The 20,281-nt window shown below is 45.6% G+C and overlaps 1 pseudogene; it reads left to right on the forward strand.

The window, feature by feature from the left end:
* LOC109897227 (protein crumbs homolog 1-like) overlaps positions 1 to 16,851 on the forward strand; it is a 63,648-nt pseudogene extending 46,797 nt beyond the window's left edge.
* Positions 16,852 to 20,281: the final 3,430 nt, after the last annotated feature.

The following is a 20,281-nucleotide window of genomic DNA, read 5'->3' on the forward strand; positions in this document are numbered from 1 at the left end:
AGCTGAGAGAATCTGATTATATTCAAATTTTAAAGAGGTAATTATTTTATGTTTCTCCATAGATGGGTGGCTAGCATTCTCCCTATCCAGTAAGTGAATTTGTCCCTCCAGTTCTTCCAGTTTTCCTCTGTTTTGCCTACTCCTGGCAGCCTGAAAGGAGATGATACAGCCTCTCAGATAAGCCTTCAGTGTTTCCCACAATAATGTTGGGGAGGTCTCTGTGTTGTCGATGGTATCAAAGAAAAATTTAATTTGGTCTTTAAGATATTCACAGAATGTTGGTTCTGTGAGGAGCTGAGGATTCAACCTCCAGACCCTCTCGTTTGGTACAATGTCACCCAATCTCGGGGAGAAGGTGAGTGGACTGTGGTCCGAGATTATAATGTCATGATACCTCACATTACAGGTATAGGGGAGTAGTCTAGCATCCAACAAAAAGTAGTCAATTCGAGTGTAAACCTTGTGAACATGAGAGTAAAAGGAGTATTCCCTACCCGTAGGGTTAGCGATCCTCCATATACAGTGCCTTGCGAAAGTATTCGGCCCCCTTGAACTTTGCGACCTTTTGCCACATTTCAGGCTTCAAACATAAAGATATAAAACTGTATTTTTTTGTGAAGAATCAACAACAAGTGGGACACAATCATGAAGTGGAACAACATTTATTGGATATTTCAAACCTTTTTAACAAATCAAAAACTGAAAAATTGGGCGTGCAAAATTATTCAGCCCCCTTAAGTTAATACTTTGTAGCGCCACCTTTTGCTGCGATTACAGCTGTAAGTCGCTTGGGGTATGCCTCTATCAGTTTTGCACATCGAGAGACTGACATTCTTACTTATCTGCTGGAGAAGAAGTTTGAATTTTAAGTATACATTTTGTATGACTGAAGCCTTCAGTGAAAGTTCTAATGTTTTAATATTTAATCAAAAATGTAACAATTCTGCCCTCCAAAGTCATTCATTATATAAAGTAGAACATCCTTAGTAGACCTACATAATAGAGAGAGCGTAGAGCAGATCAGTCAGAAGTCACAGTGAGAGATCTGTGTTGGATACAATGAGGTAAGGCAATGCCTTACAGGGACACAGCAGCGCTTACGACACGTACAATACAAAACAAAAATGAATTTGCAACCATAGTCACACAAATGTCAGTCAGGGTACAGACCCTGGTAAGTAATTTTGATTCTTTATTTTCAGAGAGGGATATTAATAACCAATTGCCACAAAAGCAAATTAGTAATCTGGCAGTATCCAAGAAAAGACACACAGAAACACAAACGCTGCACACACAAACTACTGGTATCCTAGATGGTATGGATAATTAAAGTCCTTTGCTCTTAAATGCATGCAGATCACCAACGCTTGTGTGTCTTTATGTAATACGCATGCATGTGTATGTGCTTGGTGTTGGGGATGTGCAAGCAATGTGTGTGTGTCTCTGAAAGTAGATTCACAAGGATGTGGGGCAATTAACACACTATTACCCCCCTGCCTTATTTAATTACAGCACCTGTAGCCTGCTATCTGCTACTGGAACGGGAAGTGGGTGACAATGAAAGATTACATTTGTTCTGTGTCTATGCACCTGTGTGTATGTGTGTCATGTGGAAAAAAGGCAGACAGTGCAGTCTGTGAGTGCTATCTTAGACAGATCAGAGTGTGTCCTATCTAGTGTCGTCTGGGCTGCGTCTGTAACATGGGAACATATGGGCTTACCACACACAATATAGCATAGACTTCTTGGACAGTGAGCGAGAAAGTCATACCACAAATGAATCATTTGTACTATTTGGGAACCAGTAGTTGAAACCCTGAATATGTTATAATAAAACAATGACCCTCATCTTCTGTCCTCTCCCTCCCTGTCCTTCTCTGTAGAGTATGAGACAGCCCGCTTCGGCAATGAGGACTCTCAGAGCTACGCCGTTTTCACCATCACAGATGATGCAGGAAGTGACATCACTGTCTCCCTCTTTCTGCGCACACACCGCCACGCTGGCTTCTTGTTGGTGCTCGCCAATAGCACCAGCCAATACCTGCGCCTGTGGCTGGATAAGGGGCGGGTCAGAGTTCAGCTCCATAACTTTGAGACCTTGACCAGTGAGAGTTTGGTTAACGATGGGGACATCCACTTTGTGAGCGTGGTTGTGGACCGTGAGCATTTGGTCCTATACGTTGCCAACCAGAAGCAGGGCTCGGTGGAGGTCAGGACGGTGGACAGTCAGATGGGGGATGTGGTGTATGTGGGGGGTCTGGCAGAGCAGAAGGCGTCATCAGCATTCGGGGGCTACTTTAAAGGCTGTATCCAGGACCTGAGGATCAACAGTGAGAGACTGCAGTTCTTCAGGCTGGACACCACAGTGACATCATATCCTCTGGTGCTCATGGCTAATGTCACGGCGGGCTGCGCTGGGGTCGACTCCTGTAGTGTGAGTGGACTGAGCAATCTTTACTACTCTCTAAACCTGCCTCTTCTACCCCTACTCTGTCCCCTTCTTTCACCTGCCCTACCCTGTCCTTTGCCCATGCCATACCCAGTCCTGCCTTTCCCTGCTCTGCACACAGCCATGCCTTGCCCCTGCCCTACCAATTCTGCCCCAATCCCGGACTACCCTGCCCCTTCTGATCCATTCTCAGCCTTCATTATCTTACTCGCCATCACTGCGTTTGAAAGCCACACATGTCACCAGTCCCACACAATCAAATTCAATTGTGTTTAAGGGTGAGGTTAAAGGTGTTAATTGGAAATGCTGTTTCGTAAGAGAAGACGAAAGAGAAGACGAAAGAGAAGACGAAAGAGACAAGAAGATAGGGAGACAATAAGGAACTGTCAACTGTTAGGGTGTGTTTATACAGGCAGCCCAATTCTGATCTTTTGCCAAATTATTGATTTGATTGGTCAAATGACCAATTAGAGGAAAAAGATCAGAATTGGGCTGCCTGTGTGAACGCAGCCATAGGGCTCAGTTAGGATCAGTGCTAGGGCTAGATTACCTGACTAAAGCACTTGAAACCTTTTAATAACATAGGCCGTAATGGCTTAATGTCCTCCATCTCACAAGGTTCGCACAAAGTAATTGAGGTGCTTAAAATACTTGAATTTACAACACTGAAATTGGTACTCTGAAAATGTATTAACATAAGTATTCAGACCCTTTTTTATTTATTTTATTTGATTTATTTTACCTTTGTTTAACCAGGTAGGCAAGTTGAGAACAAGTTCTCATTTAACACATACAACAACACAGAGTTACACATGGAGTAAAACAAACATACAGTCAATAATACAGTACAAAAACAAGTCTATATACAATGTGAGCAAATGAGGTGAGATAAGGGTGGTAAAGGCAATAAAAAGGCCACGGTGGCGAAGAAATACAATATAGCAATTAATAACACTGGAATTGTAGATTTGCAGTAGGTGAATGTGCAAAGTAAAATTCTGAGGTGCAAGGGAGCAAAAATAAATAAGTAATAAATAAATACAGTAGGGATGAGTAAATTGTTTGGGCTATTTATAGATAGCCTATGTACAGGTGCAGTGATCTGTGAGCTGCTCTGACAGCTGGTGCTTAAAGCTGGTGAGGAAGATAAGTGTTTCCAGTTTCAGAGATTTTTGTAGTTCGTTCCAGTCATTGGCAGCAGAGAACTGGAAGGACAGGAGGCCAAAGGAGGAATTGGCCCTGGGGGTGACAAGTGAAATACACCTGCTGGAGCGCGTGCTGCAGTGGGTGCTGCTATGGTGACCAGCGAGCTGAGATGAGACGGGACTTTACCTAGCAGGGTCTTGTAGATGACCTGGAACCAGTGTGTTTGGCGACGAGTATGAAGCGAGGGCCAGCCAACGAGAGCGTACAGGTCGCAGTGGTGGGTAGTATATGGGGCTTTGGTGACAAAACGGATGGCACTGTGATGGACTGCATCCAATTTGTTGAGTAGGGTGCTGGAGGCTATTTTGTAAATGACATCGCCGAAATCGAGGATCGGTAGGATGGTCAGTTTCACGAGGGTATGTTTGGCAGCATGAGTGAAGGATGCTTTGTTGCAAAATAGGAAGCAAATTCTAGATTTAACTTTGGATTGGAGATGTTTGATGTGAGTCTGGAAGGAGAGTTAACAGTCTAACCAGACACCTAGGTATTTGTAGTTGTCCACATATTCTAAGTCAGAACTGTCCAGAGTAGTGATGCTGGGCGGGCGGGCAGGTGCAGGCAGCGATCGGTTGAAGAGCATGCATTTAGTTTTACTTGTATTTAAGAGCAGTTGGAGGCTATGGAAGCAGAATTTTATGGCATTGAAGCTCATCTGGAGGGTAGTTAACACAGTGTCCAAAGAAGGGCCTGAAGCATACAGGATGGTGTCGTCTGCGTAGAGGTGGATCAGAGACTCACCAGCAGCAAGAGCGACATCAGTGATGTATACAGAGAAAAGAGTTGGCCCAAGAATTGAACCCTGTGGTACCACCATAGAGACTTCCAGAGGCCCAGACAACAGGCCCTCCAATTTGACACACTGAACTCTATCGGGAAAGTAGTTGGTGAACCAGGCGAGGCAATCATTTGAGAAACCGAGGCTGTTGAGTCTGCTGATGAGGATGTGGTGATTGACAGAGTCGAAAGCCTTGGCCAGGTCAATGAATACGGCTGCACAGTATTGTTTCTTATCGTTGGCGGTTAAGATATTGTTTAGGACCATGAGCATGGCTGAGGTGCACCCATGACCAGCTCTGAAACCAGATTGCATAGTGGAGAAGGTACGGTAGGATTCGAAATGGTCGGTAATCTATTTGTTAACTTGGCTGTCGAAGACCTTAGAAAGGCAGGTTAGGATAGATATAGGTCTGTAGCAGTTTGGGTCAAGAGTGTGTCCCCCTTTGAAGAGGGGGATGACCGCAGCTGCTTTCCAATCTTTGGGAATCTCAGACGACACGAAAGAGAGGTTAAACAGGCTAGTAATCGGGGTTGCAACAATTTCGGCAGATAATTTTTGAAAGAAAGGGTTCAGATTGTCTAGCCCGGCTGATTTGTAGGGGTCCAGATTTTGCAGCTCTTTCGGAACAAAAAATGAGTTGCTGTGGGGGGTGCAGGGCTGTTGACCGGGGTAGGGGTAGCCAGGTGGAAAGCATGGCCAGCCGTAGAAAAATGTTTATTGAAATGCTCAATTATAGTGGATATATCGGTGGTGACATGAGCCATGAGACTCGAAATTGAGCTCAGGTGCATCCAGTTTCCTTGATCATCCTTGAGATGTTTCTACAACTTGATTGGAGTCCACCTATGGTAAATTCAATTGATTGGACATGATTTGGAAAGGCACACACCTGTCTATATAAGGTCCCACAGTTGACAGTGCATGTCAGAGATGCGCTCTGAGACATGATTGTGTCGAGGCACAGATCTGGGGAAGGGTACCAAAAAATGTAAGCAGCATTGAAGGACTCCAAGAACACAGTGGCCTCCATCATTCTTAAATGGAAGACAAGACCCTTCATAGAGCTGGCAGCCCGGCCAAACTGAGCAATCGGGGGTCTGGCATTCTCTGGATTTATGGTGCTTTCAAGGCAATTGGGAACTCGGAAAAAAACAAGATTGAATCATGATGTCAGTGATCTTCAGGTCGGAGCTCTAGAAAGATGCCTGAGTTGGAATTCCGAGTTGGATGACCGTCCAAAATGTATTTTCCTAGTCGGAGCTCAGTTCCAGTTGTCTTGAAGTCACCGAAGTCTGAGATTTCCCAGTTCCAAGTTTCCAATTGTTTTGAACACGGCAGAAGTCATGCTGGATTGACAGCACGGCCAATGTATTCAACCTTTTCTGGCCCATAGTGTTGAATTCTTATCATTTTAAGCTTGGAAAAGAGACCTTTAAACCCAGACTTAGGCCACACACCCACTCCACTGAACAGCAGGCCAATGATTGCTTTGCAACGCTTACAGTTAGTCACTGATTCCTTCCAAACCACTCATTGTTAAATTAGCTATTTTGTCACACAACACAACGCCACAGAAGTTTTGAGGGAGCGTGCAATTGGCATGCTGACTGCAGAAATGTCTACCAGAGATGTTGCCAAATAATTTAATTTAAATTTCTCTAGCATAAACTTCTCTACCATAAACTGCCAACGTCATTTTAGAGAATTTGTCTAACCGGCCTCACAACCGCAGACCACATGTATCCACACCAGCCCAAGACCGCCACATCTGGCTTCTTCTTCACCTGTGGGATTGTCTGAGACCAGCCACCCAGACAGCTGATGAAGCTGAGGAGTATTTCAGTCTGTAATAAAGGCCTTTTGTGTGGGTGGGCCTGGCACAGAGTGGGTGGGCCTAAGCCCTCCGAGGCTCACTGATGGCTGCGCCCCTGCCCAGTCATGTGAAATCCATAGATTAGAGCCTAATGAATTTAGGAATTATAAAAGATAACCTGACTGTCCCTATATCCTTAAGTAAGATGAATAATAATATTAATAATATTAATAAATGGTATTTTCTTTCTCTCCCTCTCCAGAGGAACCCTTGTCAGAACGGGGGGATGTGCTACTCCATGTGGGATGACTTCACCTGCACCTGCCCCCACAACACTGCAGGGCGACGCTGTGAGAAAGTCAAGTGGTGTGAGCTAGCCCCCTGCCCCGCAAAGGCGGAGTGCCGCACCCTCAACCAGGGATATGAATGTGAGTCATTCTTCCCTAAATCTGCCCGTCGGTCTGTGAGGTAGGACTGGGATTAGGACAGATTAGCCCGTGGTTGTATTAGTGATGATTTACATGGCCGTCTGTCTGCCCTGTCACCCCTATGATTAGCTGTCCTGGAATGAAGACAGAAACAACACTGTCACTCAGAAAAAGCAGAGGATACAGTGTTGTTGTGTCTGCCCAGCACACATTCGCTCATCATTCACCCTCCTTGTGGTTGATTTTCTATTTATTTGTTAATGTATATTTTTCGCTTTATTCCTACTTTTATTCCATGGTCCATATTCCATCACGTTTTGGACTGATCCTGAGGGTTAAAGCCTTTATTAATTGACCACATATTTACATACATATCCCTTCTTTTCCTTCCCAGGCTTCTCCAGCGCTACCTTCCTTGATGACAGCAGTGTACTGTCTTACCGCGGTAATGGCCGTATCCAACGTGGCCTGGCCAGCATCACCGCCAGCCTGCGCACCCGTAAACGCCACGCCGCCATCCTGCATGCCGAGCGTGGGCCGGAGTTTGTGACGGTGTCTGTGCAGCATGGCCTTCTCTTCTTGGAGCTACAGAGCGGGGAGGGCTCATCCACGGTTTCCCTGAAAAGCCGCGTGGGGGTCAGCGACGGGGATTGGCACAGCGTCCACCTCTTCATGGTCACCCCTTGGACAGAGGTGTCCCGCTGGACCCTAGTGCTGGATGAGGAAGTGGATGAAGCTGGGAGCTCCAGCAGCGAAGGGGGCAACCTGGACTTCCTCAGGGAGGGGGTGGACATCCAGCTGGGGGGGCTTGGGCCCAAGGCTGGCTGGAGCCTAGAGGGGTGCCTGGGTACTGTGGAGGTGGGGGGCATCGCCCTGCCTTACTACAGCCCCTTAGAGGTCAAACTGCCCCGGATTCAGGAGGAGCAGTTCCTTCGGACATCCCCCAACCCACCCCATAGCGGGTGCAGTGGAGGCCCGGTGTGCCAGCCCAGCCCTTGCATGAATGGAGGTAGCTGTCAGGACGTCTGGAACCTGTTCAACTGTAGCTGTGAGGAGGGCTGGACCGGACGCCGCTGTGAGCGCAACACAGACACCTGCGCCTCCAATCCCTGTATCCATGGCAACTGCAGCATTCAGGGGCTGGCATATGAGTGTGCCTGTGAGTTTGGCTACACCGGGGTGGACTGTGAGGAGGAGGTGGATGTGTGTGAGAACCATCTATGCGCTCATGGAGGCACGTGTCTACATGGAGTGGACAAGTACGCCTGTCTGTGTGCAGAGAACTACACCGGACCTTACTGCAAGTGAGTCACATGGGTGCGGTTAGGAATGGAATGGAATATCATATTTATTTTTATACAGAGGAATGAACACACAACTAAACAGTCACCTTCCTTTTATCTGCAAAGTTTTGTATTCCAAAATTGCAGTCCCTTTGAGATTAAACACAATTTGCTAAATGTTTAAGTATTAAGTCAACATAGGCTTTAATAACCAACAGTTGAAAGAATAACATCATAAAACAATATTTTATGTTTTGAAAACATGGATTCTGCATTTGGAATATTTCAATGAGATAAAAGTATAATCCAAGGATCTCAAAGCAATAGGACACACCAGTGGGACTCCCTTTTAGCTCTATTACACAGTAAGGAAAAAGGAAACCATGTAAATGTTCAGATCTCTGTAAAGCACTTAAACCATGCATGAACTGTGTGTTTTAGTTGCAGCATTTCTGTTCGACTTAACGTCATATATGGCTCTAGTGTGTCGCTGTAGTCTGTGTAGTAACATTGCTGCAGTGTGTCACTGTAGTGCACTGTGTGTGGTGTATTTATCTCCCTGGTGGTTCAGCGCTACTGCCTCTCATCTCCCGTTTGCCTTGGAGCATCATCGAGGGAATGCCTTCATCCATTTATCTTGTAAACACACACTCTCTCTCACATGCACTACCAAACACTCTCTCTTTCTCTCTCGCTCACACACATTCTCTCACATCGCTCCTTCACAAGGGCGTTTTTGAAACAACTTCCCTCGGCAAGCTCGAGTTTCAGACAAGATGTCTATCTTTGCTGGAAAGTTTTCATCCTAAATCATTTTTTTTTATTCTAAACTCAGCAAAAAAAGAAACGTCCTCTCACTGTCAACTGCGTTTATTTTCAGCAAACTTAACATGTGTAAATATTTGTATGAACATAACAAGATTCAACAACTGAGACATAAACTGAACAAGTTCCACGGAAATGGAATAATGTGTCTCTGAACAAAGGGGGGGGGGGGTCAAAATCAAAAGTAACAGTCAGTATCTGGTGTGGCCACCAGCTGCATTAAGTACTGCAGTGCATCTCCTCCTCATGGACTGCACCAGATTTGCCAGTTATTTCTGTGAGATGTTACCCCACTCTTCCACCAAGGCACCTGCAAGTTCCCAGACATTTCTGGGGGGAATGTCCCTAGCCCTCACCCTCCGATTCAACAGGTCCCAGACGTGCTCAATGGGATTGAGATCCGGGCTCTTCGCTGGCCATGGCAGAACACTGACATACCTGTCGTGCAGGAAATCACGCACAGTATGAGCAGTATGGCTGGTGGCATTGTCATGCTGGAGGGTCATGTCAGGATGAGCCTGCAGGAAAGGTACCACATGAGGGAGGAGGATGTCTTCCCTGTAACGCACAGCGTTGAGATTGCCTGCAATGACAACAAGCTCAGTCCAATGATGCTGTGACACACCGCCCCAGACCATGACGGATCCTCCACTTCCAAATCGATCCCGCTCCAGAGTACAGGCCTCAGTATAACACTCATTCCTTCAACGATAAACACAAATCTGACCATCACCCCTGGTGAGACAAAAGCGACTCGTCAGTGAAGAGCACTTTTTGCCAGTCCTGTCTGGTCCAGCGACGGTGGGTTTGTGCCCATAGGCGACATTGATGTCTGGTGAGGACCTGCCTTACAATAGGCCTACAAGCCCTCAGTTCAGCCTCTCTCAGCCTATTGCAGACAGTCTGAGCACTGATGAAGGGATTGTGCATTCCTGGTGTAACTTGGGCAGTTGTTGTTGCCATCCTGAACCTGTCCCGCAGGTGGGATGTTCGGATGTATCGATCCTGTGCATGTGTTGTTACACGTGGTCTGCCACTGCGAGGACGATCACCTGTCCGTCCTGTCTCCCTGTAGCGCTGTCTTAGGCGTCTCACAGTACGGACATTGCAATTTATTGCCCTGGCCACATCCTCATGCCTCCTTGCAGCATACCTAAGGCATGCTCATGCAGATGAGCAGGGACCCTGGGCCTCTTTCTTTTGGTGTTTTCAGAGTCAGTAGAAATGCCTCTTTAGTGTCCTAAGTTTTCATAACTGTGACCTTAATTGCCTGCAGTCTGTAAGCTGTTAGTGTCTTAACGACCGTTCCACAGGTACTTGTTCATTAATTGTTTATGGCTCATTGAACAACCATGGGAAACCGTGTTTAAACCCTTTACAATGAAGATCTGTGAAGTTATTTGGATTTTTACGAATTATCTTTGAAAGACAGGGTCCTGAAAAAGGGACGTTTCTTTTTTTGCTGAGTTTATGTATTTTCTCTCTTTCTCTCTCTCTCTCTCTCTCTCTCTCTACCTCTCTCTACCTCTCTCTCTACCTCTCTCTCTACCTCTCTCTCTACCTCTCTCTCTCTAGTGATCGCATTGAGGAAATGCCATGGTACATAGACATCAGAAAATTGTAAGTTTTATTATTTGATACTCCTCCCACCTATTTCAAGAAATGACATAACAACCAGCACCAGTGTTTTCCCCCTACATATCCGGACAGAGTCTGTGATGTTTTAAAGTTTAATGTCCTGTTCTTGAGGAGCAGTCAGGGGTCTAAATGTCTCTATCCTGATCGCCCCCTACATCCTGTAGTCTCCCAGTGGGGAGACAGACAGTACATCCCACTCCCCCTAGTTCACACACACATATTAGTAGACAATAAAACCCTTTACCCTATAACCCCCTGCGCCCCATTGTTTAACGTCAGGTGGTGCTTCTTCTACGCACCACTACTCGCTCAACCCCGCTACCGGAAGCAAGACAATGTCCTGCCCCTTTCCCATCGAAATCTCTCTTATGCACACACACCCTCTAGGGGAGTGTACCTGTCTGATTGTGTGGCCTGTATGTGGTTTTCTCTCCTCAGTAGGCCCAAGCTGCCCGTGTCTGTCTGTGGAGATGCGGCCAGAAACTACATCTGCTTCAACGCAGGGAACTGCACTGAGAGGGACCTGTCTTGCGACTGTCTACCCGGCTTCACTGGACACCGGTAAGAGAAAGAGTTAAATAAAGAAAAGAGAAGGATACATAGTGAAAAGGAAGGTAGAGATCATCTAAAAGTATAGCCAGAAAATAGGTGAACTTTGTAAAACATTCATTAGACACAGAACATCTTGATGTTGTGTGTTGTCTCTTTTTTTTGCCTCTGTTTCTATATCTGACCCTCATCCTGCGTGAAGCTGTGAGCAGGAGGTGGATGAGTGCAAGTCCAACCCCTGCCTGAACGGGGGATACTGCCGAAACCTCATTAACAACTACCACTGTGTGTGTGACATGAGTTTCGCCGGGGACAATTGCCAGGTCGACGTAAGCGACATTTACTTTTACATGGCCGTTCTGTTCTGGCAGAACCTCTTCCAGCTGATCTCTTTCCTCATCCTGAACCTTGATGACGATCCTGTGATCGACTGGGGAGGGCAAGATGACTGAGAGAGAGAGAGAGTGTGTGTGCGCGCGTGCGTGCGTGTGTGTGTGTGTGTGCATGTGTTTGTGCATGTGCGTTCGAGTGGTGTATGAACTTGAGATTTATGGTGATGGGTGTTTAAGGTGTTAAATGCCTGTTATTTAGAACAGCTATGTTCTAAATAGTGTGAGTGCTGTTATATCTGTGTCTGTGTATTACATTACCACTGGGGTTAGCAGAGAGGATTCTTTAAACTCAGTGTTTAGGGATTAAATCCAGCTGTGACAGCTGACCACTAAGAACTTGAATTAAGAAACAATAGGAGTTGTTCCTGAACTGGGCCAATGAGAAATTGGAGCCCTGGACAAGACTTAATGTCTCTGAGTGTAAAAGTACAACTTAGCAATAGGTTTAATTGTTTTTCTATTGTTCAGGTGAGCCAAGTTTAAATGTATTATCTTCCTTTTCTGACAAGAGCACAGAGCTGTTTTTTTTTGTGCCTTAAAACAACACGTTTTTTTATGGCAGCAGATTTTTATAAAAAAGTGGTGTGAGTTTGGAATATCCTCTCTGTTGGATAGGACAATATGAATATCCTTTGGGCGATGTTGCTAAGCTAACACAGATCAGGTAGCATTATATTGTACATTAGACTAAGCTATACAGAAACTATAATAATGGGTATTTTCCATGGACCAAACGGAAAACAAGACACAGGTTTTTGCAATTACACAGAATCGTCAGTGTAGAACCACCATTCCCGAAAGGAATGTTTTGTTAATGAAAAACAAATTCACTTTTGGAAAATAAAAATATAATACAGTATTTTCTTGGGTGAATCTTGTCTCTGAAAGCAAAATGTCTCACAATATATGGTCAGGCTCATGTCCATTTGATGTTGTGTGTTCCTTGAGGATAATGGTACTGTACATACAAATACTGTAAGTGGTGTAGCTAGATGGATTCCCCTAGGCCCTTGAAGGCAGCGAATCACACTTACCGTTTATCAATTTTAAACTAATCAAAATTCTGTCACACGTTCTCTGTTGTTGTCTATACCTACAAATCAGTCTGTCTCTATGTCCATCTCTCTATCTGTATGTCTATATATATCCACCTGTCTGTCTGTCTGTCTGTCTGTCTGTCTGTCTGTCTGTCTGTCTGTCTGTCTGTCTGTCTGTCTGTCTGTCTGTCTGTCTGTCTGTCTGTCTGTCTGTCTGTCTGTCTGTCTGTCTGTCTGTCTGTCTGTCTGTCTGTCTGTCTGTCTGTCTGTGTCTGTCTGTCTGTCTGTCTGTCTGTCTGTCTGTCTGTCTGTCTGTCTACAAAAGTATGTGGACTCCACTTCATATTAGTGGATTCGGTTATTTCAGCCACACACGCTGCTGACAGGTGTATCAAATCAGGCACACAGCCACGCAATCTCCATAGACAAACATTGACAATAGAATGGCCTTCCTGAAGAGCTCAGTGAATTTCAATGTGGTACTATCATAGGATGCTACCTTTCCAACAGGTCAGTTCGTCACATTTCCGCCCTGCTAGAGCAGCGTTGGTCAACTGTAAGTGATGTTATCATGAATGTATGCCAGCAGCATACCACCCTGCATAACACTGCTGGCTTGCTTCTGAAGCTAAGCAGGGTTGGTTTTGGTCAGTCCTTGGATGGAAGACCAGATGCTGCTGGAAGTGGTGTTGGAGGGCCAGTAGGAGGCACTCTTTCCACTGGTCTAAAAAATATCCCAATGCCCCAGGGCAGTGATTGGGGACACTGCCCTGTGTAGGGTGCCGTCTCTCAGATGGGACGTTAAACGGGTGTCCTGACTCTCTGAGGTCATTAAAGATCCCATGGCACTTATCGTAAGAGTAGGGGTGTGAACCCCGGTGTCCTGGCTAAATTCCCAATCTGACCCTCAAACCATCACGGTCACCTAATAATCCCCAGTTTACAATTGGCTCATTCATCCACTGTAACTATTCCCCAGGTCTTTGCTGCAAATGAGAACGTGTTCTCAGTCAACTTACCTGGTAAAATAACGGATAAAATAAATTTAAAAAAATTAAATGAAGTGGACGGTCCAAACAACCTCAGGAAGCAACATCAGCACAATAACTGTTCGTCGATTTCCATGGCCGAGGAGTCGAACACAAGCTTAAGATCACCATGTGCAATGCAAAGCGTCGGCTGGAGTGGTGTAAAGCCCAACGCCATTGGACTCTGGAGCAGTGGAAACGCGTTCTCTGGAGTGATGAATCACGCTTCCCCAAATGGTGAAGTCTGACGGACAATCTGGGTTTGGCAGATGCCAGGAGAACGCTACCTACCCCAATGCATAGTGCCAACTGCAAAGTTTAGTGGAGAGTAAAAATGTTTTCATGGTTCAGGCTAGGCCCCTTAGTTGCAGTGAAGGGAAATCTACCACCACAGCATACAATGGCATTCTAGACGATTCTGTGCATCCAACTTTATATCAACAGTTTGGGGAAGGCCCTTTCCTGTTTCAGCATGACAATGCCTCCGTGCACGAAGTGAGGTCCATACAGAAATGCTTTGTCGAGATCGGTGTGGAAGAACTTGACTGGCCTGCACAGAGCCCTGGCCTCAACCCCATTGAACACTGACTTCGAGCCAGGCCTAATCACCCAACATCAGTGCCCGACCTCACTGTTCCAACAACTAGTGGAAAGCCTTCCCAGAAGAGTGGAGGCTATTATAACAGCAAAGGGGGGACCAAGTCCATATTAATGCCCATGATTTTGGAATGAGATGTTCGATGAGCAGGTGTCCACATACACTACATGGCCAAAGGTATCTTGCTCTCGATGGGTCTGTGTCCGTTCTGAGGTGTTTTGTCATGTCTTACTTTTTTAAACAACTTTCTGTCTTCAAATAAACATTTCCTGTTTTTTCATCCTCATCTGTTGTTTATCCTCCTTTCACTACCTGTCTTAATTTATCCAACATTTTGTCTTCCAGTCCTAATTCTTTCCGCCTCAATGATCTGAGAAAATAAAGCAGTAGGTTTTGGAGAAAGTTGGATGGCTAAAGCTTGCCATCAGAAACGGCTCCAAAACATCCCACTTGGCAAAACCTGGTTGACTCAATGTAGATTCCACATCATTTCAACAACAAAAATTCTATGTGATGACGTTAAATCAACGTGGAAAACTGATTGAATTGCAAAACGTCATCAACATAAGGGAATATTTTTCACACCACTTTAAATCTAAATCCAATGGCATGGTGACATTTGTTGTTGATTTCACGTTGAATTCACGTTAGTTGACAATTAATCAAACGTAAATTTAATTTTTTTTGTTGAACTGCTGCCTGTGCCCAGTGGGAAGTGTCCTGTAGCTGTCACTGCTCTAGGACTGGTGACAGTGGAAAGTCAACCCCTGAAGCTGCCACTAAATGTCACTTCAACACGCTGCCATGACTTTACCTCTCTTGTCACAGTTTCAGAGTGCTCGAACCTACACTTGCCAACAGTTATTCCACTGGTCATAGACTTGTCAATGTAAGTCCCGGGCAGAGGTGTGTGTGTCTGTTTATGTACGGGCAGACATAGACCCATTGGTGTAAGTACTCCATGGGTGTTCCGGTGAGCTGTGTGGCACGGCTGTTAGATAGAGATGGTGCTTGGCCAGCTAAAAGCTGCCTTTGTTTCCATCTGAAGTGCAACTCCGCATTGATCTGGTGGCGTACCTGCAGGTTGGGACTGTTTCACAGAAATGCACGTGGGCAGCTTAACTGGCAGACATGCTCGTTCCTCTAGAGACAGTCACACACACACACACACACACACACACACACACACACACACACACACACACACACACACACACACACACACACACACACACACACACACACACACACACACACACACACACAGAAACACACAGAAACACACACACACACACACACACACACACACACACACACACACACACACACACACACAGTATATATAGACACACAGTACAGGACACATCTACCTGTCAGACACCTAGGTGCTGAGATGCGCACTGTGTAGCTGCAGTAGGGAGAGACTGTGTGTGAGGGCTTGCTCTGCCATAGAAACTGCTTAGAATGCAGACTGGTTAGAGAGTAGAGTCCTGAACCTGTCTGCCTCTGACTGATGAAGACCCTTGGCTGTGGAGTTCTCTGGGTCTGGGTACTCTGTGTTACGTTCACCCTGAGAGTAAACCCGTCTCATCTGACAGGTAAACAAACAACATATTATTGTTGAAACAAGACAGAGTAGTATGGTTCCGGAATGTTGTTGTGGTGTTATTGTTTTCATTGAGGAATGTTTTACAGTAGCACCGCAATGGCATGTTGCTAACTCTTTACCTGTGTGGAGGGAAGTAACTGTTGACTTGTTTTAACTGGCCGTATCTCCCAGAGCTCCTCAGCATGGCTCCAATATGATACCAGGCAATATGACATGTGTAAGGGCATTTTGCCGGTGGCTCAGTATGATGGCACGTTTTGTCAAAACCATCAGATATACAACACACAGATTGCTGTGAATCAGTGTCAAAAACAGTGATGATTTCACTTGCATATTCGGTCATTAGGAAAATGCTATGATTTTGTGTTGTTTGATGGTTGTCTGTGGTTTGGATTCAGTTTGTGTTTACACAGTGTGTGTGTGTTTCTGGGTGTGTTGATGCGACCCTGCGTGTGTGATTCTCCTCTGACGGAACGTAACCCCAGGTGTCTTGCACAGGGTGGCGATGCTTGTGCCGTGTGTGGTTGGCATGATGATAGTCCTGTTGCTGGCGTTAGTCGCAGCCAAAATCTGTGAGCAGCAGCAGATGGAGGCAGGGTTCACCCCTCCAGTCTCCTACCCAGTCTGGGTCAGTCCCTGGTACGAGCTCTACTGCCTACGGCCTCGAGAACAGATCCCTCATGACGCTGGTAGAGCACTTGGAACCGGAGTGCCTTGTGTCTGTGTTCCTTCCCTCCCTGGTCTGACCAGTATTTTTTATCATGATGTTAAGGCACTTTTGCACCTTTTTATTGATGTTCATGTTTTTCCTGCTTCCCCATTTTTTGTGTACTTGTACTTACCCCTGTCTCCCCTCCCTCCCCACTCCTCCTCTTCCTCCACCTCTCCTCAATCCATTTCCGTCTCCAGTTGACCTCTGAGGGCCTAACCTCTGACCTGTTGCTGTCAGTCACTCTAGTGTCTGTTGTGCTGCTGCTGGCCCTGGTCAGTACCTCCGTGGGCCTGGTGGTGGTGCTGAACCGGAGGGCCATCCACGGCACCTACAGCCCCAGCCGATAGGAGAAAGAGGGATCTCGCATAGAGATGTGGACATAGCCCATCCGACACTCATGGAGAGACTCATATAGAAGACTGGGGCCAGTTCCAAACCCACCACTCAACACTGTCCTGACATTGTTCCATTGAGAGACTCATATAAGAAACACACTCACTGGCCTGGACCCAGTTTCAAACCCATCACCCAACATGGCTTTTCCAACAGTCTTGAAGGTGTTCCCACATATGCTGAGCACTAGCTGTTTTTCCTTCATTCTGCAATCAAACTCATCCCAAACCACCTCAATTGGGTTGAGGTCGGGTGATTGTGGAGGCCAGGTCATCTGATGCAGCACTCCATCACTCTCCTTCTTGGTCAAATAGCCTTACACAGCCTGGGAGATGTGTTGGGTCATTGTCCTGTTGAAAAACAAATATTAGTCCCACTAAGAGCAAACCAGCTGGGATGGCGTATCACTGCATGCTGTGGTAGCCATGCTTGTTAAGTGTGCCTTAAACTCTAAATAAATCACTGTCAGTGTCACCAGAAAAGCACCATCACACCTCCTCCTCCATGCTTCACTGTGGGAACCAAACATCCGTAGATGATCCGTTCACCTACTCTGCGTGTCACAAAGATACGGCTGTTGGAACCAAAGATCTCAAATTTGGACTCATCAGACCATCAAACGGTGGCTACTTTGAAGAAGTAGCCACCGTCTCAAATATAAAATATATTTTTATTTGTTTAACACTTTTTTGGTTACTATATGATTCCATATGTATTATTTCATAGTTTGGATGTCTTCACTATTATTCTACAATGTAAAAATAAAGAAAAACCCTTGATTGAGTAGGTGTGTCTGTATATACAGTGCCTTCAGAAAGTATTCAGACCCCTTAATTCTAAAAATGTATTTATGTTCGATCGGGTTCAAGTCCGGGCTCTGGCTGTGCCACTCAAGTATATTCAGAGACTTGTCCCGAAGCCACTCAAGTGTTGTCTTGGCTGTGTGCTTAGGGTCGTTGTCCTGTTGGAAGGTGAACCTTCACCCAAGTATGAGGTTCTGAGCACTCTGGAGCAGGTTTTTATCAAGGATCTCTATTTACTTTGCTCCATTCATCTTTGCCTCCATCCTAACAAGTGTCCCAGTCCCTGCTGTTGAAAAACATCCCCACAGCATGATGCTAACACCACCATGCTTCACTGTAGGAATGGTGCAAGGCTTCTTCCAGACGTGGTGTTTGGCATTCAGGCCAAATAGTTCAATCTTGGTTTCATCAGACTAGACAATCTTGTTTCTCATGGTCTGAGAGTCTTTAGGTGCCTTTTGGCAAACTCCCAAGTGGGTTGTCATGTGCCTTTTACTGAGGAGTGGCTTCCATCTGGTCACTACCATAAAGGCCTGATTTGTGGATTTCTGCAGAGGTTGATTTCTGCAGATGGTTTTCCTTCTGGAAGGTTCTCCCATCTCCACAGAGGAACTCTATAGCTCTGTCAGTGACCATCGGGTTCTTGGTCACCTCCCTGACCAAGGTCCTTCTCCCCCGTTTGCTCAGTTTGGCTGGGCGGCCTGCTCGAGGAAGAGTGCTTCCAAACTTCTTCCATCTAAGAATGATGGAGGCCACTGTGTTCCTGGGGATCTTCAATGCTGCAGAAATGTTTTGGTACCCTTCCCCAGATTTGTGCCTCGACACAATCCTGTCTCGGAGCTCTACTGACAATTCCTTCGACCTCATGGCTTGGTTTTTGCTCTGACAACTGTGGGACCTTATATAGACAGGTGTGTGCCTTTCCAAATCATGTCCAATCAATTTGATTCACCACCAGTGGAATCCAATCAAGTTGTAGAAACATCTCAAGGATGATCAATGGAAACTGGATGCACCTGAGCTTAATTTTGTAAATGTAAATAAGGTATATATGTTGTTGTTTTTTTAAATACAATTTATAAAAACCTGTTTTTGCTTTGTCATTATGGGGTATTGTGTGTAGATTGCTGAGGATTCTTTTTTACTTAATCCAAGGCTATAAACATAACAGAAACAGCAGAAAGTCAAAGGTGTTTTAGCCAACTTATGAACATATGCTTGTATGTCCAAAGGCCTGTGTTACATCAAAGAGAACATCCCATTCAAATGATGCTAGTTTTTTTTATTAATTTGGGACTGTAATGAGTGTATGGCGTAGGCTTGACTATTGTTGGTTTTGAATGGGACAGCATGCCAACCGGTTTGGTATCTCCTACATGGCTATCAGATATTTATGGATCTCACTCTCTTATAATCAGTTATAATAATAACAGTAATTTCACTGGTAGGCTCAATTGAATAAATCTTTGTCTCCCCTGAAATGCATTTTGTTGCACTAATATAAAGCATTACTGAGGATGCAGTAGCATGTCTAGCCACCAGATGGCAGTGTGTCTCCATGTTGAACTATCCATTAACATTCTCTGAGATGGGAAACAGAGAAGAGTGAGGCAGATGTCTATCCCCTGCTGCTGCTAGTGGCTTACCACCATATCACCTGCAAACATCAGATTTGGTCAGATAAAGGCATACCTACAGTCAGTGGTGTGCTGCCTCATAGTCACCAATGGTCAAATAAGTACTGTGTGTGTGTGTGTGTGTGTGTGTGTGTGTGTGTGTGTGTGTGTGTGTGTGTGTGTGTGTGTGTGTGTGTGTGTGTGTGTGTGTGTGTGTGTGTGTGTGTGTGTGTTTGCCTTGCGTGTTAGCTGCAGTGGTTTGAGCTATCTCTGGCGGTGATGTTGTTTGACTGACTGGCAGACTCCTTAGGAGGACAGCCTAGAGCTCTGCCTCTCGCCCTGCATCTACACACTCCCTGTGTGTCGTCGTATCTCGACACAGAGAATGCTAGTCATGGCTTTGTTTTGCAGGGATAAATACAAAACTCATAAAATGCCACAAAATAGAGTAGTACCACACACCACCTACACCTAGAAACAGGCATACACGGCCTAGGATACAGGGATAGGAATGACACACACCCACAGTGGGGTTATTATAGACGGGAATTACACTGAGACGACATAGTTGGAGAGCTGAAGATCGGAACCAGGAGCAGTGTGTCCTCTCCCTCCTTCTCTCTCCTCTATAGGAGCTGAACAAAAGGTAAGACAATTAACATAGCACGTCGATGGATACCCTGAAGAAAGACATACTTCCATGACACTCTCTCTCCCCACAGCGACAGATCTGGTACATTCACCGGAATAAAGAAGCTTCTTCTCCCTCCCAGCACCATTAAATGTTGATGTACGGTATCAAAAATATATAACAAGTATGGATGAGTATGGATGAATACATATTTCACCTGAAACAGTAAAGCGCTATCATATTCACTCACATAGGCTACATATGCTGCTGTGTGTGTGGGTGCGTGCGTGCGTGTGTTTGAGGGATCCCAGGGATGCCAAACGTATTCCTGATACCGTGTGAGAAATGCATACATTTTTTTTTATGTGTGCATACAGAGACGCACAGCCATGCGTTTTTCTTCCATCATTCTATTCCTCTCCTTTTCTAGTAGAGGCCTCCCTGGAGATAATGCCTTGCACTGGCAGGCCTGATCCAACACACAAACACG

This window comes from Oncorhynchus kisutch, linkage group LG10, assembly GCF_002021735.2.
Source record: "Oncorhynchus kisutch isolate 150728-3 linkage group LG10, Okis_V2, whole genome shotgun sequence".
NCBI lineage: Eukaryota > Metazoa > Chordata > Actinopteri > Salmoniformes > Salmonidae > Oncorhynchus > Oncorhynchus kisutch.